Here is a 27,321-nt window from a genome sequence, read left to right on the forward strand (position 1 = left end):
CCTGAGGGCGCCTGGGTGGCTCAGTTGGTTAAGCAACTGCCTTCGGCTCAGGTCATGATCCTGGAGTCCCTGGATCTAGTCCTGCATCGGGCTCCCTGCTCGGCGGGGAGTCTGCTTCTCCCTCTGACCCTCCCCCCATCTCATGTGCTTTCTCTCTCATTCTCTCTCTCTCTCAAATAAATAAATAAAATCTTAAAAAAAAAAAACCCTGAAACAAATGAACAAACAAAACAAAACAGAAACAGACTGATAGATACAGAGAACAATGTGGTGGTTGCCAGAGGGAGGAGGTGGGAGAATGGGTGAAATAGGGGAAGGAGATGAAAAGTACAAACTTCCAGTCATAAAATAAAAATAATATATAAATAAATAATAAATATATGAATATAAATATGTAATAAATAAATGAATAAAATAAAAAAGACACAGCGATGTACAATGGGATCATGTACTCGCTGTGTACAATGTACACCATGGGGAATACAGTTAGTAATATGTAACAACTTTATGTGGTAACCCTTGGTAGATATGTCTGTGGTGATCACTTTGAAATGTATATTAATGTTGAATCATTATATCATTCACCTGAAACCAATATAATATTGTATGTCAAACTATAGTTCATTAAAAAAAAAAGTTCTAGGGGTGCCTGGGTGGCTCAGTCGTTAAGCATCTGCCTTCAGCTCAGGTAATGATCCCTGGGTCCTGGAATCGAGCCCCGCATGGGGCTCCCTGCTTTGCCAGAAGCCTGCTTCTCCCTCTCCCTCTCCCCCTGCTTGTGTTCCCTCTCTTGCTGTGTCTCTCTCTGTCAAATAAATAAATAAAATCTTTAAAAAAAAAGTTCTAGAGCTGGATGGTGGTGATGGTTGCACAACAATATGAATGTACTTAATAGCAATGAATGCTACTTCAAAAGGGTAAGATAGTAAATGTTGTTTGTTTTTTATGTGTATTTTACCACAATAAAAAAGTTGGAAAAAATAATGAACAAAATTAATAATAATAACAAAGTCTTTGAAGCAAAACCACCTGGGTTCAAACCTTTGCCTGTGATCCTGGGTTGAGCTAGTTAATCCCTGTGTGCCTCAGTTTCTTTTGCCCTTTTTTTTTTTTAAGATTTTATTTTTGGGGCGCCTGGGTGGCTCATTCGTTAAGTGTCTGCCTTCTGCTCAGGTCATGATCCCAGGGTTCTGGGATCGAGCCCCACATCGGGCTCCCTGCTCTGCGGGAAGCCTGCTTCTCCCTCTCCCACTCCCGCTGCTTGTGTTCCCTCTCTCGCTGTGTCTCTGTCAAATAAATAAATAAAATCTTTAAAAAAAGATTTTATTTTTAAGTGATCTCTACACCCAATGTGAGGCTCAAATTCACAATCCGGAGATCAAGAATCACATGCTCCACCAGCTGAGCCTGTCAGGCGCCCCCCAGTTTCATCATCTGCAAAATAAGCACAATAATGGCACCTACTTAGCAGTTTGATACATAATAAGAGCACACAATAAACATCAGCTATGATTATTATCAAAGATTTTGCTTTAATAATAATACTGTCATGCTTATCACAATTAATAATTTTATATTGGCTTATTTACTTGTTTATTGTCTTCTCTCCCAGTAACTCTAGGGGACCTCTACGAGGGCACAGGGCTTTGTTAGTTTTATTTAAAAATGTTACTATACATATTACATGGTTTGGCACATATAGGTGCTCACTAAATATTTGTTGACTAGATGCCCTCTTAGTTGTCAAATTCCCAATGTGTTCACTTATTCAACACATACTTGGTAAGTCTCTACTGTGTGCCAGTCTCTATATTAGATGATATAGCAGTGAACAAAACAGAACTATCTGCTGTCTTTGACTTAGGAAATTGAGTGGGGGAGTGGTTCTATATTTGAACTTGTTCTAACATGATCCAGCAGTTCCAAACCAACCTGAGCACCAGAAGTCCTACAAAGTTTCAGAAAAAGTCTGAGGTGGGGTGGGGTGTCCTAAGGTGGGCCCTGGAACCTGCATTTTTAAAAGGAAGCACTTAATAGCTGGTCCAGTGTTTCTAACATTGAGCTCCATAGAGTATTTTGGTGGGTGATGGGATTGGTCACAAGCTCTATGGCAATTTTTATGCTTGGGTTTTTTTTTTTTTTTAAGATTTTATTTATTTATTTGAGAGAGAGAATGAGAGAGAGAGGGCACATGAGAGGAGGGAGGGTCAGAGGGAGAAGCAGACTCCCTGCCGAGCAGGGAGCCCGATACGGGACTCGATTCCGGAACTCCAGGATCATGACCTGAGCCGAAGGCAGTCGCTTAACCAGCTGAGCCACCCAGGCGCCCTATGCTTGGGGTTTTTAATGACAGGATTTTAGAATTCCTTTTCTTTTTTTTTTTATTTGACAGAGACAGAGACAGCAGGAACACAAGCAGGGGGAGTGGGCGAGAGAGAAGCACGCTTCCCGCTGAGCAGGGAGCCCGATGTGGGACTTGATCCCAGGACGCTGGGATCATGACCTGCGCCGAAGGCAGACGCCTAAACGACTAAGCCACCCAGGCGCCCGAGGATTTTTAGTATTTCTTTTGCCAGTTACAGTTGTCAAGTTTCTCTTTCATAATGATATTTCCTAACTGAAAGACTTTGAGTTTCTTAAATCAGAGTTTCTCATACTGGGATTCCATGAGTATATCCCCTGGGGCCTCTGCATTATTCAAGTTTGAGGACCACAGATCCAGTGTTTTCTGGAGTGAGGCTGACCCACGTCTCCTCAACAACACCTTGCCCTCCCAACTTGAGAGGGGACTTGGGTTCTCACCCAGACCTATGTCCCAAGAGATACCCCAGAAGGTCGCCTTTATTCCTGAACGGTGGGCTGGCAGCTGAAGAGTGCTTTAGTTTCAGGGGCAAACGGTGAAGACCGAAGCCCTTGGGCTCTGTATCTCTGGCATTTCCTTAGACCACTTGCTGTACTCATGAGTCCATGAAGATTCTCACCTACACACCAGGTTTCCCCCTTGAAAGGGGTATTTTGTTGGACCCCGCCGCCTCGTGATAGTGATACCGTAAAGTACTGGAGCTTGGGAATCATATATGCCTAAGTCCAAATTCTGCCCTGTCTTCCCCACCCCCATCTTGCCCCTCAGATGTGTGGCTTCGGGAAAATATAGTGATAATACTCTGCGCCTCAGTTTTCCTCATCTGAAAAATGGAGCTAGTAACAAGTCACACAGTGGTCGCCTCCATTAAGGGAGGCTTCGATTGCACAATCAAGGCACTGAGGTTCCCTTCTTCAGTTGACGTCCAAGAGCACTTCCATTCACCACAGCCCTCCCTTGTGCTCATCAGGCCCCCGGGGGTCTAAATGAGTTAGAGTTGATTCCCGGCCCTAGGTCTATACAGTCTCAAGCCATTGGGAAAACTGCCCAGTTGCCCCTAGGCCTAAGTGCAAAGGAGGGTGGGTGCAGCCCTGAGGTCGGTTGTAGGGACTCAAGGAAGGCGGGCGCAGAAGCGCGACGTTTCCGCACCCCAGCTTCACTGCCCCGGGCGGCGTTCCAGCCTGTGGGGAGCCTCTGCATTGGACCACATCCCTTCCCAACATGGCGCCATCCCCAGGCCGCCTCGCTCGGGCCTGCCGCGCTGACGTATGTGCGAGCGCGTCCTCCGCGCTGGACCCCGGCGCATGCGCACTCCACACTGTCTTCTCCCGGCCAGAGCAGCAGCAGCAGCGGCGGCGGCGTTTGAGTGGAGGAAGATGGCGGCTCCGGGCGGCTCTGGGTCCCGCCAGCTGTAAGGAGCCCCAGTGCGGCAAGCGCCGCTTGAGGCGGAGCGCCTCTGCTCTGGCCCTGTCCCTGGCTCCCTCATCGCCGTCGCCAGCGGAGCGAACCCGAGAGCGTGGCGCGGGCTGGGCCAGGTGAGGCTTCTCCCTCTCCTGGGGCCGCGGCGGGGAGCCGGCGCCTTCTGCCCTTTATGCCCCAGGCCCGCAGGGGGCAGGGGGCAGGGGGCGTCCCTGGCCCCGCGCAGGCCGCGCAACCTGTGCGGGGGTCGGTGCCGGCTGGCCTGGGGGCCTTGCTGTCGTCATCCTCGGCCTCTCTGGGTTAGGCAGGGAGGAGGAGTGCCCCTTCCCACCCAGCCCTTGGAATGGGAGTGAACCCGGCCCCTCTTCTCAAGTAGGGCGGTTCACATTCCCTCACCGGGTCCACGAAGGGGTGTATGACTAGGGCAAGGATGGCTCTCAGAGTGTCAAATAATCTTTCACTCAGCCTCCGGATCTTTAACGTCTTGCGCTGAGGAGCCGGAGTCCAGTGCCTTCCAAAATTGGGGCTGCGGCGAGGGGCCAGCATCTGGGAAGCTGTAGCTGCAAAGGGGCAGATTTTGGAATTGGTTTAAAAAATAAAACACAAGCAGCCTGTCTTACCGCTTAGCTTTTTGAGTGTTCCTCTGGCCAAGTGGGAACTGCGGGTCTCCTTGACTGAGACAGCAATCCACGTTGTGACTGTGAGAATTGTTTGTGCAAAGGGAATGGTGGAGGGTGGGAACGAATTTGTAAACGGGGAAAAACCGATTCTGAGATCTTGATAGTCTCTGCAGAGTAACTTCGGTGCTAATGAAGTCTTCGTTTGTTTGAAAACCTTTGTGTTTTTGAGATTCGGAATAGCTAATTGCTTTTGTGTTAAATCTCCCGAATTTTATTAAGAAAATAAAAGCTTTCCTTAATTGCCAAAGTCTTTGGGCTTTTCTGTGGTGGGATTCTGATTACTCTGGGTGAAGATTTAAGCACCTTACCCGTTCTCACTTGCTGGCAAGGACATTGTACTGTGCTTGTTATTCCTTTTTGAGAATAAGTTTTTGTTGTTCAGCTGCTAATTGGGAGGTTTTGATTTCGTTTCTCACGTTGGGAAGCCGGTTTGAAGCCTTGTGATCTCTTCCTTGAAGAATGATGGAATCAGTTGGAATTGTGCTATGGGGAAAATGTTGAGGCAATGGCTTTGGCGTGGACACACCGAGTATCTTTGTAACTTAAATTTGTTTTCCTTGTGCTTGCAATGATGACGACATGGGTTTAAGGGGGTAAGGAAATTAGAGGAGAAATACCATCATTTTGAGTTGAACATTTAAAATTCAGTATGTAGCTTTTACAGTGAATAGTGACTGTGTCAGATTCCTAACTTTTGAGCATATTCATGTGTGTAATCTGATTGGGTGTCCTTTCTATTGTATGTTGTCATTTTATACCCTCTAACTGTTTGCTTTTGACAAACCCAGTATAAATCTATTACTCAATCTACATTGACCAACGGATGTTTTGTCTGCTTCAAAAAGCTTTTAATTGTTAAAATGACAACTGCTTGGTTTAATAATAGCTAATTCTTTGACCTTTTCTTAAAGCTTTTCCCATAGAGATTTGTAGATTTTCTTAGTGCCTTTCATAAAGACGTAAACCTGAACAAATAACTTCACAGAAAATTGGAGAGCCACCTTAAATTTTAATTTGCTACGAGTCATGAAATAATGCAGTAAAACATCCTGATGGTTTGAGGATGGGAGTGAACCTGGCCCCTCTCCTCAAGTAGGGCAGTTCACATCCAAGAAGCAAGTATGCTTCTTGGCATAATGTGTTGCATTGTTGTGCTAAATCATCATCAGGTATTGATGCAACTTCATGACATCCATGACATCATTCACTCTCCAGCATTTTGCCCTTTGCAATTCCTTACTTTCTCAGAGTCACTGAAAGAACAGGATCAGGAAAAATAGCTTAGGATGCTCCTTACTGTCTGATTTCTTAAAAGAGCCTTCATATGACACTGCTTTATGTAGTTATCTCGTGTAAGATTCAGAGCTGTGTGTGATTCCTACCTTTATGAAAAGCAGGCACAGAAAATACTAGTAAAAACCGCTGGGTTTTACAAGAACATTGAGGTCCCAAGGAGAAGTTGTATCAAAGATGAACAAATAAGTGATTATCTTTTGTGATTTCAAGGTCGTTTTAGTGAATTAACAACTCTTTACAAAACCAGAAGCTGATTAACTAATGCCATTTCTATTTCAACATTGTTATGTGGGTCAAAAGAGGTAATGTTTTGTGAGAGTCCTTTGTAAAATAACAGGTAAATGTTAACTTGATTATTCAACGATCAGTTTTATGAAAACCCCCTACTGAGGGCCCTCTGTATACGCAGGGCATTTAGGGGAGTAGGTACTAATGATTCTAAGATAAGACACCTTTTGGTCTCAAGTTGCCTACAGTCTGGTTGGGGAGCCAGACAAGGAAACCAGTTAAGTATGTTATAGTGTAAGAAGTAAGACGTGCACAGAATCCAACCAAGGGAATCAAGGAAGGCTTCTTAGAGCCAGGATGGTTTCACAGCCTTTCCTATTCTGCAGAAAAATCTGCCTTTTGTGAGTGACTTGCTTTTTATAAGAACTTAAAAAAATTTTTTTTATCAGGAGTTCTTTCCCCCTTTTATTCATTCACTGTCATGACACTTCCCACACAGTATGCCCCCGTTATGATTTCTGCATTCTCAAAAATCCAACAGTCTTGGGAGAACCTGAGAGTGAGTCATATGCCAGGCAACAAACAAAAACATTGCAGCTGCAATGAAAATATCTCAGATTACTAAATGGTGACGACTTTAGAGTGATGATGTTTTTGTTTTTGTTTTGTAAACTGGCATAAGAAGCAACGTATGATTTTAATTTGATCACATTTAGTTAATGTTTAGTTGTCAATCCCTTAGAATGTTGACTATAAGTAGTTATTAGTACTGTCTCGTTTCTCCCAATAATCAAACAAGAAGGTCCATTTTCTTTGGGTGAAGCTGACAATTTAAACCAGGACTACACTAAACTACTTTATAGAATCCATTCATGTAGATAAAGGTTGCTTAGCATCTCTGATATTGAACTTCTGTATCCCAATACAAGTTCCTCATCTTAGTGCTGTGGTAGTTTTATAATTAATTTAGCATGTTGTTGCCTATATTGCAAACATTTTATGAGTTTTTGGATGTGTAGAATCTACGTGGTGCAATATTAGTAGAACATTTACAGTTTGGTAACACTCACGTTTACATGTTACCATGTAAACATTCAACACTGAAAATGAGGGCTTTAAGATGTTGGTTGACAGAAAAATGAAGGTGTTGTGTCTGTTTATTTTCCTATATTGTGAGTTTGTTACATATAGAAGGATATGACATACAGACAAGTCATTTTAAAATTGCCCAGTCTTGGGGTACCTGGCTGTCTCAGTTGGAAGAGCATGTGACTTGATCTTGGGGTTGTAAGTTGGAGCTCCATGTTGGGTGTATTTATTTACTTAAGTAAATAAAAAAAAAAATTGCCCAGTATTGTGCTCACAATTCAGCTTTTTTCTTTCTTTCTTTCTTTCTTTCTTTCTTTCTTTCTTTCTTTCTTTCTTTCTTTCTTTCTTTCTTTCTTTCTTCCTTCCTTCCTTCCTTCCTTCCTTCCTTCCTTCCTTCCTTCCTTCCTTCCTTCCTTCCTTCCTTTCTTTCTTGACATTTATTTATTTATTTATTAGTGCGGTGTGGGATCACGAATGGGGGGTGGGGCAGAGGGAGAGAGGATCTCAAGCAGTCTCCACACTGAGCACAGAGCCCCATGTGGGGCTTGATCTCAGGACCCCGAGATCATGACCTGAGCCGAAACCAAGAGGTGGATGCTTAACTGACTGAGCCACCCAGGCGCCCCCAGCTTATTTTCTAAGCTGTTTTTTGTGACCTGGGGGTGCTGGCTGGCTCAGTTGATAGAGCATGCTACTCTTGATCTCCGGGTTGTTGGTTCAACCCCCACGTTGGCCATATAGTTTACTTTAAGATTTATTTATTAGAGAGAGTATGAGAGAGAGCACATGCATGGGGAAGGGCATAGGCAGCGGGAGAGAAAGAATCCTCAGTCAGACTCTCCGCTGAGCACCAAGCCTGACACGGGCTCTATTCCTCAACTCATGAGATCATGACCTGAGTTGGAATGACCAGTCGGTCACCTAACTGCTGAGCCACCCAGGTGCCCCGAGTATAGCTTACTTTAAACGAAAAAAGTGTTGGAAGAGGGGAAAAGAAAAAGAACTAAATTGTTTCTTGTGACCCTCTAAATGTCTTGTAAAATTACAACTTAGTGGTATTCCTATAGCTTAAATTTGTTCTTCCTTACTCATGGTTGTATTGGAAAGCAAATTTGCTTTGAAATTTGATTCTTTCTGTATTAAATTTCTACTTTTTTTTAAGATTTTATTTATTTATTCATGAGAGACAGAGAGAGAGAGAGAGAGAGAGAGAGAGAAGCAGAGGGAGAAGCAGGCTCCCAAGGAGCAGGGAGCCCAATGCGGGACTCGATCCCAGGACCCCCGGGATCATGACCTGAGCCGAAGGCGGATGCTTAACCATCTGAGCCACCCAGGTGCCCTAAATTTCTACTTTTTAATTGTAAAGTTTTCCCCCAAGTTTTTAGTTTTTTCCAGTGTCACTGTTCTGTGTTTTGTTTCCAAAGTGGAAATAATCTTGTGGTGCTTTGATGCTTATTTATATATATAAATCTGAAAATGTATAGGTATTATATAAAGTAGTAGTCACTTGTAAAATATTACTACAGTAACTTATCCTCTAGTAATACATAAATTTGAGGTAGTTCAGTTGATTTCTATAAAGGCGAACAGGTTTTAGTTCCAGCTGTTAATATTTTTTTGGAATATTTAATATTTAGGATAAGATTTTTTTTTTTTTTTAAGATAAGCTGTATGCCCAGTGTGGGGCTTGAACTCACGAATCCAAGATTAAGAGTCACATGCTTTACTGACTGAGCCAGCCAGGTGCCCCTATTTTGAATACTTTTATTTCAGCTATTTTAAGGAATTCACTAGTAGGGCATACTTTCCAAATATGTGTTTCCTTTATTATTCTTGTTTTATTAATTTTTTAAGATTTATTTATTTATTTTAGAGAGAGAGCTGGAGAGCATGCATGGGTGGGCAGGGCAGAGGGAGAGGGGGAGAGAGAATTGCAAGCCGACTCTGCCCTGACTGCAGAGCCCCACATGGGGCTCTGTCTCAGGACCATGAGATAACAACCTGAGCCAAAACCAAGAGTTGGATGCTTAACCTACTGCGCCACCCAGGGGCCCCTATTAATCTCATTTTAAATGCTTGGTTCAAGTGCTCGCTTCGGCAGCACATATATTAAAATGCTTGCTTCATGTTGCTAATAGAGAACAAGGAATTTTTTTCCAGAATAAACCTCTTAGTGCATTGTTTGGAGAAAGATTGATGTTAATTATAAATTCATCAATACAGTTTTACATAAGTCAAGCAGACAAAGTCACTTATCATATGGTTGCACTTAATTGTGGAACATAAGGAGTAGCCTGGAGGACGTTAGGAGAAGGAAGGGAAAAATGAAGGGGGGGAAATCGGAGGGGGAGATGAACCATGAGAGACTGTAAACTCTGAGAAACAAACTGAGGGTTTTAGAGGGGAGGCGGGTGGGGGGATGGGTTAGCCCGGTGATGGGTATCAAGGAGGGCACGTACTGCATGGAGCACTGGGTGTTATACGCAAACAATGAATCATGGAACGTTACATCAAAAACTAATGATGTACTGTATGGTGACTAACATAATAAAAAAAATACAGTTTTACTAAAATGTTGCCTTTCCCATCTCCTGGCTTTTCAAATGGAAGTCAGAGGGAAATGGAATTTATCCTTCTATTTCAATGTTTCTTTTTAAAGCTTTTTTTTTTTTTTTAAGATTCTGTTTTTAAGCAACCTCCACACCCAACATGGGGCTCAAACCTACAACCCTGAGATGAAGAGTCACATGCCCCACCAACTGAGCCAGCCAGGTGCCCCTAAAGCTTTTTTATTAGTAGTCTTGCTAGCTCTTGCCAAAAAGGAACATCTTCTTGTCTTGGGATCAAACAGTATTGTGTTTGCATTGTGTTGTGCAGGACTGTTTTTCTTAACTTTTGATTTAATACTTAATGACATCTTCCCAAATAGATCCTTTGGTCTAGTCAAGATCAAGCAAGCTGCTCTCTTCCTTATTACTGAATCTAAAGGTTTACTTCCCTGTGGGTCCTTCATATTTTGATTTGTCTACCTTTTTCACCTCTCCCCTTTTTCTCACGAAATGCAATTCTCTCCTCCAAAAGTGTGTTTCATACGTCATATGGAATTTGGGAATGTAATTCTCTAGAGATGTATAATGACCTGTGGGTTAAAATTTCACATTTTATTTACCTTAAAAGTAACTTAATGGTAACAAATCTTGAAGACATGATAGGTGAAATAAGCCTGACAAAAAAGAACAAGGACTGTAGATTCCACTTATATGAAGTACCTAGAGTAGTCCAATTATAGAGACAGAAAGTAGAATGGTAGCTGCCAAGGGCTGGGGAGAGGAGGGTTTGGGGAATTATAGTTTAAAGTTAAAAGAGTCTCAGTTTGGAGATGGACGGGGGGATGGTTTTATAACAGTGTGAATGTACATAAGACCACCAAAGTGCACACTTAAAAGTGGTTGAGATGGCAAATTTTGTTACGTATATATTACCACAATAAAAAAAAGTAACAATGGTTTATATATCCTCTGTGGGATGGCTTGAAAACCACTTATTTTAACATAGTAACTAAGATCCTAGGCTTTCGCCCCAGGTAGACCCAGGCTCATACCCTACTTCTCTTTCCTAGTATGGATCTTAGCTTCTCTAAGTCTCAGTTTTTTCATCTATAAAATGAGGATAATGGGGCCCCCTGGGTCGCTCAGTCATTAAGCATCTGCCTTCAGCTCAGGTCGTGAACCCGGGGTCCTGGGATGGAGCCCCGCGTTGGGCTCCCTGCTTGGCGGGAAGCCTGCTTCTCCCTCTCCTGCTCCCCCTGCTTGTGTTCCCTCTCTCGCAGTGTCTCTCTCTCTCAAAAAATAAATAAGATCTTTATTTTTTATTTTATTTTTTTTAAAGATTTTTATTTTATTTACTTGAGAGAGAGAGTGAGAGAGAGCACATGAGAGGGGGGAGGGTCAGAGGGAGAAGCAGACTCCCCGCCGAGCAGGGAGCCCGATGCGGGACTCGATCGGGGACTCCAGGATCATGACCTGAGCCGAAGGCAGTTGCTTAACCAGCTGAGCCACCCAGGTGCCCCTAAATAAGATCTTTAAAAAAAGAATGAGGATAATGATGCCTGTGTTGTGGGACAATTAAATATGGGAATGTATGTGACCTTCTTAGCACATTGTGTAGCACATATAAACATCCAAATGTTAGATGTTATTATATTGTTTTTATGGAACATTAAAACTGGGGACAAGGGGTGCCTGGCTGGCTCAGTCGGTGGATTGATCGTGGGTTTGTGAGTTTGAGCCCCACGTTGGGTGTAGAGGTTACACAAATAAATAGATAAATAGGGGCGCCTGGGTGGCTCAGTCAGTTAAGCATCTGCCTTTGGCTCAGGTCATGATCCCAGGGTCCTGGGATTGAGCCCGCATTGGGCTCCCTGCTCTGCAGAGAGCCTGCTTCTCCCTCTGCTTCTGCCTCTCTCTCTCTCATGAATAAATAAATAAAATCTTAAAAATAAATGAATAAATAAACTTAAAAAAATAAAACTGGGACAAGGGGAACTTAATCTCCTAACTTCTTTATAAAGATTTTTTTTTTTTATTCATTTGAGACACAGAGATATATAGAGAGAGAGAGCATGAGCAGGGGAGAGGCAGAGGGAGAAGCAGGCTCCCTGCTAAGCAGGGAGCCCAATGCGGATCATGACCTGAGCCGAAGGCAGACGCTTAACCATCTGAGCCACCCAGGCGCCCCTCTCCTAACTTCTTTATAGTGTAGTCCCAGTGGCATACCTGTCCTGTCGCAGGAATGCATGTTTTATTTTTTCCCTTTCTACCCTTGATTGGAGAACTGGGCTTATTCATGGCTTCATTTGACACCACTGCCCTGATGTCTCTTAAATCCATCTAGATGTGATCTTTCTTTTATGCTTCTTGGTTCTCTAGGGACTTTGTAGAGCATATTCTCTAACTCAGCTGTGCAGGTGTTCACAACTGAGTCCATTATCTCATCTCTCTCCTCTGTTAAGGTACAAACCTTCACTAAACAAGTTCCCTTCTTAATATTCCCATATCCGTAGGTAGAATAATATTATTGTGGTCTGGTAGACCATAAAACTAGGAATCTTTTTTTTTTTTAATCTTTCGTCTCCTGTATCCTGCCATGCAGTTCTATATACTCTTCTTCAGTATCCATTAGGTTTGCTTGACTTTGCTGTGACTCTAGACCAGGCTTTCCTGAGCTGAAAGCAGACTGAATTAGTGTTAGAGTTCTTAGCTGCTCTTGTTGCCAGGGCTCTGCCATTTGGTAGTTTTATGATCTCAGTCTCCCTCATCTTCAAATGGCAATTACAAATCCTGTCTCATGACATATGTGTAAAATATTTAACTAAATGCCTAACACATGGTAAACACTCAACAAACAGAAGCTGCTGCTGTTTGAGATTTTCTTCTCAGTAATCTTTGGAAATGGTTAAGATTGAGGTGACAGTATTTTGACAGAATAGTCTTAAGGGATATTGTTCGAATGTTTCTCCTCTGATCAAGAACCCATGGTAACTTGTTAAGTGCCTAGTTCCCTGCTTATCTTTTGAACTCTCTGTATGACCTTCATTGTACCTTGCCTTGCCTCATGTATATTATGCTTGTGTGTACAACTGGAACATGCGTCTTCCTAGGTAGAGGGCCTTTTTTCTTTTAAAGATTTTATTTTTATTTGAGGGAGAGAGCATGCGTGCACGCGTGAGGGAGAGCATGGGGGGCCAGGGAGGCAGAAGGAGAAATAGAATCCCTGCTGAGCAGTGAGCCTGCCGCCAAGACCCTGGGAGCCAAGACCCTGGGATCATGTTCTGAGCCAAAGGCAGACGCTCAACTGACTGAGCCAACCAGGCAGCCCAGGCCTTTTTTTTTTTTTTTTCCATTTAACTACTCTGCAGCTCTGTATACTATCTCCTGTATGCTCTACCACTTAGCCACTCGTCCTTGCACAATTAGGTTAAAGTTAATATTCAAAAAGAAAATTATTTGCTAATTAATTTCTGCCAAATAGCTTAAAAGGGATATATCATGCAGTGTAATTCATATGTAATATTTTTAGTGCCTTGTAGGCACATTTAGTGCTTATGTATTAGGCACTCAGGTATTCATTTAGTATATATTTTCAGTTCTTAAAGATTGATGTTCCTCATGAGCTTTCTGAGATATTGTATGATCTCAAGTGTCTGTTGAATCTTTGTTGCCTTTTTGTTGGTCCATTTATTTAACAAATATTTATTGAGGGGCGCCTGGGTGGTTCAGTTGGTTAAGTGTCTGCCTTTGGCTCAGGTCATGATCCCAGGGGCCTGGGATGGAGCCTCACTTTGGGCTCCTTGCTCGGAGGGGAGCCTGCTTCTCCGTCTCCCTCTGCCTGCTGCTCCCCATGCTGTGCTTTCTCTTTCAAGTAAATAAAATCTTTAAAAGAAAACCTCCAAAACCCCAGATATTTATTGAATGCTATTATGTGCTAGGCATGGTTCAAGGTATTAGGAATACAGTGGACAAAATAGGCAAGGTATCTCGTTTCCTGGGTCTTACCTTTGAGTTTGCAGAAAGCAATTAATGCATGAATAAAATTTCTGATTGTAGTAAGTACTAGGAAGAAAATAAAACAGGGTGATGTGATAATAACATGGAGCAGAGGGGGATGGCTGAGATTGGACGGTTTAGAGGCCTCTGTGAGGAGGTCGTGTTCAGGCTGACACAAGGCTCAATGTTCAATGTCAAGTTTGGGGAACAGAGAACAAGTGCAGAGGACTGACGTAGGAACCAGGATCCAGCCAGTATCCCCAAATTGCATTTGGCTTTAATTAGCTTTTGCTTCTTAATCTAAAACAGCCCTCTGCCCCAACTCCCCTTTTTTCTTTCCCTAAATGACATTGACTTTTTGAAGGTACGGGTCTAGCTCTCTGGTAGACTCTTTCACATTCATGATTTGTCTCAAAGTTTCCTTGTGTCATTTAGCCCCTTTATCCCCTTTTGAGAGGACTCAGGCTTGATTGTATTCATATTTGCAATCCTTTGTGATACTGAATACTCATATTGTATCATACTTGGTGTCATATTTTTCCATTATAATGATGCTAAATTTGATCACTTGCTTAATATGAAAGTCTTGGTCTTTCTATTATAAAGCTTTCCCTTTATAGTGATCAAGTAATCTGTGGGGTAGCAATTTAACACAACACAATTATGCTATTTCTCAACTGTCTTTCACTTGTTGGTTTTAGCATCCATTAATGATTCTTGTCAGGATCAGTTATTTCATAGGATGTTGCAGAAGGATGATGATTATTTCTCTTCCTTCCACACACAGTAGCTGGCAAGATATGATCAACTGAGAATGAGCTACTAGAAATCTCTCCTAATGAGGTAGAGTGTTTAGTTCTTTGCTTTTCATTGTAAATTTTCTTAGTAAAGAATTGGTCACCTCACTGGTGGCAAATAAGTTTCTTTGCTGTTTTCTGTATCACTGTAAGTACATGATTTTTATATTAATTATTTTACACGTAGTTGCAGCCATTAGTCTTTTTGACACTGAACTTTGGCTAGTGTAAGTCTCTTTAAGCTGATGTTGTGTCCTTCTGACATGCCCCCATTGGTCTTTGGGTTGTTTTCTGTCACAACAAGATATCCTAGATTCACCTTGTACTTTCCCTGACCTTGACTGAAATCAGTCATTTTTTTTCTAGGAAGACCTAGTTTCTTTTATAGGTAATGTCATTAGAAACCTACGATCTGAGTGTTAGGAATGCTCATCGCTACTGGGTCTTCATTATTTCTAGGTCCTTTCAATGGGCAGAATTGGAAAATATGTTTTTTAGAAATAAAAACTTCATATTGATGTTTCCAGCTTAATTTGAACATATTGCAGGTTTTTTTCTCTAAGAGAATTCGTATTTGTCTCTCTTTAACTGGAAGTCTTGGTTTTTAAGTACTGTTCACGTTTATTTACTTTATATTACAGTAGACATAAGACATTTTAAAAATATAGTATCCATGTTACTACTAACCACATTACTGAGGCAAATTTTTTTTTTTTAAAGATTTTATTTATTTATTCATGAGAGACAGAGAGAGAGACAGAGGGAGAAGCAGGCTCCCAAGGAGCAGGGAGCCCAATGCGGGACCCGATCCCAGGACACTGGGATCATGACCCGAGCCGAAGGCAGACGCTTAACCATCTGAGCCACCCAGGCGCCCTACGGAGGCAAATTTAAGATTCCTTTGTGATTCTCTTTACCCTTAACATTCTATCAGGATCCATTCAAGAGAATGAAAAATGTACTAGATATTCAAATGGAGATTTAGTGTAGAGAATTGGTAGTATATGTGTTGCAGGACAGTAAAAAAAGAGGAGGGTGTAACTTAGAGAATCATAACTATAGGGTGAGACTGTAGTCTCAGGAGTTGGGGGAGGGGCATCTGGGTGGCTCAGTCATTGGGCGTCTACCTTTGGCTCAGGTCATGAACCCGGGGTCCTGGGATCGAGCCCTGCATTGGGCTCCCTGCTCAGCGGGAAGCCTGCTTCTCCCTCTCCCACTCCTCCTGCTTGTGTTCCCTCTCTCGCTGTCTCTCTGTCAAATGAATAAATAAAATCTTAAAAAAAAAAAAGTTGGGGGAACCTAAAGGTTAGATGGTATTACCAGAACTTTTAAAGAATATGGAGGAGGGGGTGCCTGGGTAGCTCAGTTGGTTAAGTGTCTACCTTTGGCTCAGGTCATGATCTCAGAGTCCCAGGACTGAGCCCCACATTGGGCTCCCGGTCAGCAGGGAGTATGCTTCTCCATCTGCCCTTCACCCTGCACATGCTCTCTTGCACTTGCTGTCTGTCACTCTCAAGTAGATAAATAAAATCTTAAAAAAAAAAAAAATATGGAGGAGGGTCACCACCTCAAGCACTGGCTGCCACTTTCAGAGCTGGGACCATGAGGAAGGGTTGCCAAGATGTGCCACATGACTGGTACTTGAACTCTCCTAATTTTTATTAACTTTTGGTTTATCCTTTCAGTGTTTCTTTTTGCAAGAATAAGCAAATATCTGCATATATTCATTTTTCTCCTTTCTTACACAAAAGGTTGCCATAGTATGTATACTGTCGTCATGAGCACGCTATGAAGGTGCACACACAAGTTGTCTTTCCACGGTGTCAGCTTTATTCGATCATAAAGCAGAGTGAAATCACAATTATAAAGCAGGTTCAGGATTCCAAACTCAATGACAGTTCACCATGTGATTAAACCTGGCTTCTTACACAGTATACAGAGCAGGAAAGAAAATGAGCCGTACAACAAACAAGATAACAGAAAGGTGCAGGAAGTTAATAAACCAAACTCAAAGGCAGCCTGTGGGCGCGCAGTTGAGATGAGGCCTCAGTCTGGTCTGGCTCAGCTCTCGGCACTTCCTGCTGCTTATGTTCAAGCGGGGAAGGCTCTCGGTTCTGTTTGGAGATCCTTCAGGCAGAGCCTTTGGCCGCAGTTGCCATTTTTATGTGGTCATAGAGGGGTCAGGTCTGAAGAATCTGACAGTTGACTGCCAAAATCCTTCCCTTTTTAAAGGGATTTAATTGGTTTGGGGTCTCTGCAGACTTCTGGTTCTGCTCGTTATTGATTCTAGGGTGTCAGCTGATGCTTGTCCCCATGATATCTCCTAGCTGCAGTACCTTAACTGCTTGTGTCATTGCTTGACACAGGCCCCTGTTTGACATGAAAGACTCCAGTTTGCTCTCTACAACACTGTTCTGCACCTTTCTCTTTTACTGTATCTTGGAGATTGTGCCATATTGGAACAGAAGTAATCCATCTTTTTCTCAGCTTCATTGTGTGGATGTGCTGGATTTGTTCATCTAGTCAGTTTTTGATAAACATCAATGAGTAATGCTTTACTACCACTCTTTTTTGGAAGTAGATTTGGGTATGGTGTGTTAGAAGGAACATTGAGCTGAAAAACAAAAGACACAGGTTCTGTTTTGCCACCAATTACCTGCACGACATTAGGAAGTTGCATGTTTTCTGACCTCAGTTTCTCCTCATTGGTAAAATAAAGGTTCAGTTGCTCTGTAATCTTTAAGATCTCCTGTTATAATATTTTATATTTTTCTGGAAATTTTATTAGCCATATTTTAAACCTGTTGCTCAGTAAAGTATGTAACACATAGGAAAACTATAAATGAGAACAGCAGATTAAGTTTTAAAAGTACTACCGAGGGTTTTCTGAACGTGGATCTACTGTAGTGTTTGTTTAAAAAAAAAAAAAAAGATTCTAGACCCTTCCCTATTTTCGGATAGTCTCTGGGAAATTTACTTACTAGGTGATTTTTTTTTCTTTAATGGTCAAGTGAGCTTGTGAAACAAAGATTTACTTTATGTGTACATGCTATTGTCCTTTAGGTTTTTTGGAGGATAGGGAATAAACAGAGATTATTCACCTTTTATGAATTCCTTTGGCTCTCACCACCACCAAAAAAAATAGAAGTAGAAATAAAAATTTCCATTCCCTTAAAGCATCTTGTCAAAATGTATTATGTTCTTTGTAGAATGTGTTTGTGTGTCAGTGAGGAAGCTGGTTCTATATGCAAACTGAGAGATTTGATAAGAGTTATCTTGGGATTGTAGAGTACTTTGAATTCTACTTCCTGAAACACCATTTCCCCATGCTTCTCATTTGCTCACATTTAGTGAATTCTTTCCTGGAGACTTCAGAATAAATTGATGGGGCCAGAGACTGGAATCAGGGAAGTTAGATATTAGATAGGTATTAGCTAGTTTAAATGTGAGTAACTATGACCAGCATCATAGCAGAGGGAATAACAGTAAAGGGAAGGCCATTTTGAAGAATGAACCAAAGGGGGAAGGTAAAAGTCTGTATGCAAGATACTATGAAATGGAACATGTTATAGTTATTTTTTTGAGAATTATTTTAAATTAATTTCAAAGCCTGATTTATACTGTCTCTTTTTTAAGAAATGGAATCAGAATTCAATTCAAATTGTGGTTCCTCTTCTTTTTACAAAGCTATGTAATCATGAGCAAATTAATTTATTTGAGCCCTGTTATCCTTTTTTTTATATTTTATTTATTTATTTGAGAGAGAGAATGAGATGGAGCATGAGAGGGGGGAGGGTCAGAAGGAGAAGCAGATTCCCTGCTCAGCAGGGAGCCGGATGCAGGACTCAATCCTGGGACTCCAGGATCATGACCCGAGCCGAAGACAGTCGCCTAACCAACTGAGCCACCCAGGCACCCTGAGCCCTGTTATCCTTATCTGTAAAACAGGGCTGATAAAATGCCCCTCATAGAGTTGAGGTAAGGGTTAAATGAGATAAGGCAGCTGGCACATACTCTCAATACCTGTTGATTCCTTTAAAAAAAAATTTAAATTCAGTTAATTAACATATAGTTTATTATTAGTTTCAGAGGTAAAGTTTAGTGATTGATCAGTTGCATATAATACCCAGTGCTCATTATATCAAGTGCCTTCCTTTAATGCCCATCACCCAGTTACCCATCCCCCCATCCACCTCCCCTCTAGCAACCCTCAGTTTGTTTTCTAGGGTTAAGAGTCTCTTATGGTTTGTCTCCCTCTCTAATTCCCTTTTATTTTATCATCTTGACACCAGCCACGTTTTAATGGCTATTTAAGAACTTTATACTCTGGGACGCCTGGGTGGCTCAGTTGGTTAAGTGACTGCCTTCGGCTCAGGTCATGATCCTGGAGTCCTGGGATTGAGTCCCGCATAGGGCTCCCTGCTCAGCAGGGAGTGTGCTTCTCCCTCTGACCCTCCCCCCTCTCATGCTCTCTCTCTCTCATTCTCTCTCTCAAATAAATAAATAAAATCTTAAAAAAAAAAAAAGAACTTTATACTCTGAGTCCATGCAGTGGCAGCATTGGAATCACCAGGGTTAGAATGCAAAATGTCAGGTCCCACTCCAGGCCTACTGAATCCAAATCTGTAGTTTAATGAGATCCACATTAAAACCCAAGAAGCATTGGAACTTTAAGAGATTCCCAGTGAGAGATTTCCTCCTTTTTGCCTGAGTTCCTAATGATAGGGTTGTTCTTTTTACCTTTGGCAGGTTGGTTTTGCTATGCACTATTAGCTGAAGTTATTTAATTAATTAATTAATATTTTTTTTTGAAAAAAGGATTATTTGAGAGAGAGAGTATGCACAAGTGGGGGGAGAGGCAGAGATAGAGGGAGAGAGAGAATCCTCAAGCAGACTCCCCACTGAGCTTGGAGCCCGACATGGGGCTTCTATCTCAGGACCCCAAGATCATGACCTGAGCCAAAATCAAGACTTGATGCTTAACCACCTGGGCCACCCAGGCACCCCAGGATTTTATTTTTTAAGAAATCTCCACACCCATCGTGGGGCTTGAATTCACAACCCCAAGATCAAGAGTGGCAAGCTCCACTGACTGAGCCAGTCAGGCACCCCTGAAACTATTTTAGATGAAACATATGAGCAGATGTTTAAGAGTAAAAGTTCAACTGCAGAAATATTTACATGTTATGATTAAATAGTGTTAAAGGTTAAGTTCAGCTAGATTTTTAACTATTGTGAGACATTCAGAAGAATGCATAAAATGTATGTGTTTAAAGAATAATTACAAGCAAACACCTGTGTAACCACCAACCAAATCAAGAAATAGAATATTGCTGGTGCCTCAGAAGCACTTCCAATGTACTCCTCTTTAATGACATCCATTTCTGTCTCTTGGAAGTAATCACTGTTCATCTTTTGTGATAATTTCCTTGCTTTTCTTGATACTGTTATCACCTGCATGTATATCTCTAAGCAGTAGTTTAGTTTTGCCTGTTTGTCAGCTTTACATAAATGGAACCATACTTTATGTATTCTTTTGTTGTCGTCTTTTGCTCAATTTTAAAGTAGCGAAGCCCAAAAAAGTCTGGCAAGTTTCGAACAATTTTAGAATAATTTTAGCTATAGCCTTAAACCTTGATGTCTAGTTGTCTCTAGAGAACACCCATTAATGCAGAGTTTGTTTTTCCCCCTACTTAAAGATACACAGTTGTAATATGTAAACCACTCAGCACTTTGATTCTGAACATTACAAAATTGCTAATTTTCTTATATTTATTTTTGGCAGGAATATTATAAAATCTCCTGGGTGTCTTTTTTTTAAATTAGACTATAGAATATTCTACTTTTAAATATGCATTTTTACATTTTAAAATTGGAACGGAGTTGGATTTACTGAAAATTTGGAAGACGTTTTTAAAAATTAAAGAACAGATGCTTGCTGTAACCAGTTCACATAAGCGAATCCTTTTTACAAACTGCCATAGATAACTACTTTTAACAGTTTGAAATGAAATTTTTTCTGTGGTTACAAAAAAATTCATCCTCACATTTTTAGGCAGAAATGGCTTTTTGAATTTTACAGTATGTTGTAGAATATAAAGTTAGTACATATAGTTCTACCTCCTTTTTAACAGCTGCTTAGGATTATGATTGTGTCATAATTTACTCCCCTGTGAATGGACATTTAGTTTGTTTTCTTTCTTTCCTTTTCTTTTTTCTTTTTTTCTGTTGAAAAAGTACTGCACTGACCATCCATTTTGCAGTTGTGCCAAAGTTTACTTCAGACATATTTCTAGTAGAACATCTGGGTCATCTGGCATGTGCACTTAAAATGTTGACAGATAACAGTTTTTTTTTTTAATTTTATTTATTTATTTGTCAGAGAGAGAGAGAGAGAGCAAGTACAGGCAGGGGGAGAGGGAGAGGGAGAAGTAGGCTCCCCACCGAGCAGAGAGCCCGACACGGGACTCGATCCCAGGACCCCGGGATCATGACCTGAGCTGAAGGCAGCCGCTTAACCGACCGAGCCACCCAGGCGTCCCGACAGATAACAGTTTTTATTTATTTATTTATTTATTTATTTTTTTAAAGATTTTATTTATTTATTAGAGATCGAGTGAGAGAGAAACAGCATGAGAGGGGAGAGAGTCAGAGGGAGAAGCAGGCTCCCCTGAGCTGGGAGCCCGATGTGGGACTCGATCCCAGGACTCCGGGATCATGACCTGAGCTGAAGGCAGTCGCTTAACCAACTGAGCCACCCAGGCGCCCCAGATAACAGTTTTTAAAAGATTTTGACGGGTATGGTTTAGTTTTCCTTCACAGTCCTCAATTGATTGGAAATTTTGAGTTATATTTTATCTTTATTCTTTCATCATTGATCCATTCTGTTCATTTATTCATTGTCTGCTACCTGCTAATTACCAAAGGCAGTATATACATGATTAGACATATAACCCATACTTACTGAGAAGTGTGTGTACCTGATTATTATATACGGTGGAAAGTGAGAAGGAAATTTAAAGGGAATTCAGAAAAAGAGATTCCTTTTAGTTGGAGAAATCAGGGAAGGTTTCTAGAGTAGGTGGTGCTTGAGCCAGCCTTGAAGGATAGGCAGGTTTGCACGTACGAAATTGTATCCCAAACAGTGCATCAAGGACAGGGTCACAGAGGTAAGAGGAAGAGACTCTGTGGACATTTTAGTTTGTCAGAGTGACAGGGGACTAGGTTGGGGTGGGGGAGGCACACAGAAAGTGAGGTTTGACCCAGAGTGTGGTGACTTTGAAGTGTTATGCTAGCTGTGGAAACCAGTTCCTCAAAAAATTAAAGATAGAACTACCATATGACGTAGCAATTCCACTTCTAGGTATATATCTACAAGCTTTGAAGCAGGAACTTAGGTACTTGTGCGTCAGCATTCTTGGTAGCATATTCCCAGTAGCCAAAAGGTGAAAACAGGGCAAATGTCCATTGAGAGGTGAGAATTACGATATTCTGTACAGTGGAATATTATGCAGCCTTAGAAAGGAACGAAATTCTGATACATATACAACATGAATGAAGATTAAAGGCATTATATTAACTGAAATAAGCCAGACACAGAAGGACAAATACTGTGTCATTCTACCTATATGAGCAGTCCAATTCATAGAGATGAAGTAGAGTAGGGGTTACTGGGGGCTGAGGGAGGGGAGAAATGGGGAGTTTGTGCTTAATGGGTATGGAGTTTCTGTTTGAGAAGTTTCGGAGATAGATAGTAGTGATGTTGGTACAATGTGAATGCACATAATGCCATGGAAGTATAGACTTAACATGATTAAAATTTTTTTTTATGTTATATGTATTTTACAATACAAATAGAAATAAACAAGAAAAATGCAATGCTGGAGACCTTGAATATTAAAGAAAAGACATTTAGTAATCAATGAAAGTTTTTTTTACTGAGGTATAATTAACATACAGTGTTATATTAGTTTCAGGTATGCAGCAATGATTTGATGATTCTATACTTACTCAGTGCTCATCCACAGTAATTATAGTCACCACCATCTGTAGCTATACAAAACTACTAGAGATTGCTGGCTATATTCCTTATGCTGTACTTTTCATCTCTATGACTTATTTATTGTTGTATTTTGGAAGTTTGTATCCCTTAATCCCTTTATTTCACCCATCCCCTACTTGATGAAAGTTTTTGATCCAGGTTTGCATGAAAATTAATCCTGAAATAAAATACAGAACAAATAGGAGGGGGTGCCTGGCTGGCTCGTCAGTGGAGCATGGGACTCTTGATCTCAAGGTCATGACTTTGAGCCCCATGTTGGGTTAAAGATTGCTTTATTTATTTATTTATTTTAAAAGATTTTATTTATTTATTTGACAGAAAGAAGCACAGCAAGAGAGGGAACACAAGCAGGGGGAGTGGGGGAGGGAGAAGCAGGCTTCCCACTGAGCAGGGAGCCCGATGTGGGGCTTGATCCCAGGACCATGGGACCATGACCTGAGCCAAAGGCAGACGCTTAACGACTGAGCCATCCAGGTGCCCCTGCTCTGTTTTTTAAAGATTTATTTATTTATTTTGGAGAGGGGAGAAGGAGAGGGAGAGAGAATCTCAAGCGGATTCCATGCTGAGCACAGAGCCTGACATGGGGCTTGATCCCATGATCCTGAGATCACGACCTGAGCCAAAGTCAAGAGTCAGACTTTTTTTTAAAGATTTTATTTATTTGAGAGAGAGAGAATGAGAGAGCGAGAAAGCACATGAGTGGGGGGGGGGGTCAGAGGGAGAAGCCGACTCCCTGCCAAGCAGGGAGCCCGATGCGGGACTCGATCCAGGGACTCCAGGATCATGACCTGAGCTGAAGGCAGTCGCTTAACCAACTGAGCCACCCAGGCGCCCAAGAGTCAGACTCTTAACCGACTGAGCCATCCAAGTGCCCTGAATGCGTGGGATATTTGACAACTGATTAGGTGTGGGAGGAAAGAGAAAAGGAAAAATAAAAGATGACTGCTAGGTTTTGAGTTAGGTAAACCAGAGGATAAGCAGCTGGCTGGAAGAATGTTCAATATGAATTTGGCATCACCTCTCCAGAAGGCATTAAAAATATGAAAATGGGGAGATGTAATTCAGGAGAGTCAGGCCTAAAGATGAGTTGTGGAGTGATTTGTCTGTCCATCTGTCCATCTGAACAAATGTCTAGTCAAATCTGCCTTTGCTGGACATATTATATGAACATGACAGTCTATAACCAAGGATCTCATGGTCTAGTGAATCATTCTCTTAGCAGTTATGTTTGAAACCAGGTAATTGCCTAACAAGAAAATGTAGCAAGGAAAGAGAAGGCAAAATGGAATTTTAGGGGCCACATCCACATTTAGGGTGAAAGGAAAAAGGAACCTCAGAATGAGGGGTCAGAGAGGTAGTAGAGACCAGACCAATGGGAATATATAGTCATCAAGAATTAAACTGAATTTAAGGAATCAAAATAGTGATAACAGATGAAGTTGGAAATTTTCAGAAATTTGTTTTTCAGAATAAATTTAAGGTTTGCTGTTTCACTTCTGTTTGTCCATAGGTGTGATGACAATGTAATCTTAAAAATCTTTTTTCTCTTGTGCCATTTTTCATATTTTTTGATCCATGACTGCTATCGAATTACATTAGTGTGCTAGTCTGCTGTGCTTTCAGTTTTGAATTTCTGCTATTAAGCAGAAATTCCCACATGGAATTTTTTTCCTTAGTTTTTACCTGTAAATAAAATACTGTCTTCCTTCAATTTAAACTGGCCAGATTCATGATATTTTTCTTTCTTGTGGTAAAATATACATAATGTATAATTAACCATTTTAGTGGATAGTTCAGTGGCATTAAGTATATTCACATTTTTATGTAACCAGTAATATATTTCTTTATTCTTACTGCTTTTTATTTATTTTTTAAAGATTTTATTTATTTATTTGACAGAAAGGGAGAGAGGGAACACAAGCAGGGGTAATGGGAGAGGGAGAAGCAGGCTTCCTGCCGAGCAGGGAGCCTGATGTGGGCTCGATCCCAGGACGCTGGGATCATGACCTGAGCTGAAGGCAGACGCTTAATGACTGAGCCCCCCAGACACCCCGTATTCTTACTGCTTTTTAAAAAACAAACCTCTTTCCTAGCAATTTTTCATCTTTCCCACACATAAAATTGATTCTTCTTGAGGTTTAATTTCACTCTAATATTTAACTCAATTCAAAGTATCCACTAGAGTGATTCAAGAGTGATACTTCATTTTCCTAGTTTTTTCTTTTTTCTTTTTTAAAGAAATGCAGTGTTTTATACCACATTTTACAGAAAATAAATTGCCATTTACAGAGGCAATAAAATTTTTTTTTTAACGTTTCAACTAGTTTTATCAGGTTTGTCCTTTTGCCATATTTGCTTCAGATTTTTTTAAAAAGGAAAATAAAAGGGGCGCCTAGGTGGCTCAGTTGGTTAAGCAACTGCCTTCGGTTCAGGTCATGATCCTGGAGTCCCGGGATCGAGTCCCACATCGGGGTCCCTGCTGAGCAGGGAGTCTGCTTCTCCCTCTGACCCTCCCTCCTCTCATGCTCTCTCTCTCTCTCTCATTCTCTCTCTCAAATAAATAAATAAAATCTTAAAAAAATAAAAAGGAAAATAAAAGACACAGGTATCAGTTGAAACCCTCTGTGTTCCCCTTCCAATTGCCTTGATCACTCCTTAAAATAACCTTAATGATTTTTGTTCATTATTCCCAGGCATGTTTGTATGTTTTACTGTATATTCATGTATTCATAACACTATGTAGTGATAGTATTGTGTAGGTATTAATATAACTGATAATTTTTATTTTTAAATGGGCAATATTATACAAATTAGATTTAGTTTTATGTACTCATTTTTGTGACTGTAAAAAATGAGTTGGTGAAGGGACACCTGGCTGGCTCAGTCGGTAGAGTGTGCAGCTGTTAATCTTGGGGTCTGAGTTCAAGCCCCATGTTGGGTGTAGAGATTACTTAAAAATAAACTTAAAAAAAAAGAGTTGGTGAAGCATGTCTTTCTTTACTAATGTACATAACTTTTTTTTTTTTTTTTACTAACAACTTCCCTTTTTAGGTCTAAAGTTAATGCAACTTGCTTTAAACTGAAAATATGCATTCTATGAAATATGTATATAATGAAATACCAATTAATTTATTTCATTAATTTAATGAAGGTATTCTCATTAGTGCTGCAACTAATTTTTGGACAACTACTGCTGCTAAACCAGCAGAGGGGGCTCAGCAATATAAAAAAACTGCCAATGTCCATTCTGACTAGAAAACATGAAAATTTAAAAATAGAAGAGTCCAGGTGACTCTTTGCATCTTTGCATATAAATGACTAACATCTTGATTATTACAAATTTGAAATCAGTACCACTGTGGGTGAGTGTTGTTAATAATAATCTCTTGTAACATCTAAATCTTAAGTGTTTCCCCACTCCCCATTAAATATATGTGTGTGTCCCTCCCTCCCTCCCTCTCTCTGTGTGTGTACACACACACACACACACACACACACACACACGTATGCATGTATATGATTTTGCATTTCTTCCTAATCAGATTCTGGTAGACACTAAACACTTGTAGAATTTGGTGTAACTGTGTTTTTTTAAGTCTGAAGAATACTTTTTTTCCTTCAATTCTTTAAGTTTGCAAATAGCTCCTGGTTCTGGCCATAGCACTATGTAAATAGGAAATAATAATGAAGATAATTATGGTAATCTGTTTTAGTTAAGTAGGCTTTTCTTTATAAAATTAAAATAAACACTTAGAACAGTAACTCTAGGCTTCCCTCAAGTAGTGCTGCATTTTATAAACAGAATTTGTGGCTAAGCTGATTTTAAAAGGTTTTTGTTGTATTAGGGCTTCCTGAATTCAAGAAGTCAACTATAGATAATTTTGGAGGATAATAAGAGAATATATTTTCTCTCCTAGTGTAATATAAGCAAATGAGCATTAGTATAAATAAATTGCCTAGATTTACTTTATCAGTATAGTTTCCATACTAATCGTTTGTAAAGGACCATAATTAGAAAATTGTTTGCTTTTGTAAATTTAAAAGAAAGTATTTTTTATTTACATACAAAATGTTTTACTCTGGGGTGCCTGGGTGACTCAGTCGGTTGGGCGTTTCTCTTCAGCGCAGGTCATTATCCCAGGGTTCTGGGATCAAGCCCCACATCAGGCTTCCTGCTCAGCAGAGAGCCTGCTTCTCCCTTTTCCTCTACTGCTCCCCCTGCTTGTGTGCTCTCTCTCCCTCTCTGTCAAATAAATAATAAAATCTTTTTAAAAAAAAGTTCTAGGGGCGCCTGGGTGGCTCAGTTGGTTAAGCGACTGCCTTCGGCTCAGGTCATGATCCTGGAGTCCCGGGATCAAGTCCTGCATCGGGCTCCCTGCTCGGCGGGGAGTCTGCTTCTCCCTCTGACCCTCCTCCCTCTCATGTGCTCTCTCTCTCATTCTCTCTCAAATAAATAAATAAAATCTTAAAAAAAAAAAGTTCTACTCTGGCAGAAGTGGGAATATTATTTGTACGGAGTGACAGTAACTTTTCTATCAAAGTGAAACCAGAGCTTCTAAAATGATTTGGAAATCAAGCAGTACATGTTACATGATGAAAAATAGTTTCAGGAAATTTTAAAGATAACAGTATGAGGTTTTTATTTTTTTATTTTTATTTTTTTAAAGATTTTATTTATTTATTTGACAGAAACACAGCGAGAGAGGGAACACAAGCAAGGGGAGTGGGAGAGGGAGAAGCAGGCTCCCCCAGGGAGCCCGACGCGGGGCTCAATCCCAGGACCCCGGGACCATGACCTGAGCCAAAGGCAGACGCTCAACGACTGAGCCACCCAGGCGCCCCA

General features: G+C 40.9%; 1 protein-coding gene across 1 annotated transcript in view; it reads left to right on the forward strand.

Moving 5' to 3' along the window:
* The first annotated feature begins 3,690 nt into the window (after positions 1-3,690).
* Positions 3,691-27,321, forward strand: part of FBXO42 (F-box protein 42) — a 104,492-nt gene continuing 80,861 nt past the window's right edge. Inside the window, exon 1 of the mRNA XM_025856387.2 lies at positions 3,691-3,897. The gene's annotated coding sequence lies outside the window, so the exon portion shown is untranslated. The remainder of the gene's footprint in view (positions 3,898-27,321) is intronic.

This window comes from Callorhinus ursinus, unplaced genomic scaffold (genome assembly GCF_003265705.2).
Source record: "Callorhinus ursinus isolate GAN/ISIS: 27379988/994484 unplaced genomic scaffold, GSC_fseal_2.0 scaffold18, whole genome shotgun sequence".
Lineage (NCBI taxonomy): Eukaryota > Metazoa > Chordata > Mammalia > Carnivora > Otariidae > Callorhinus > Callorhinus ursinus.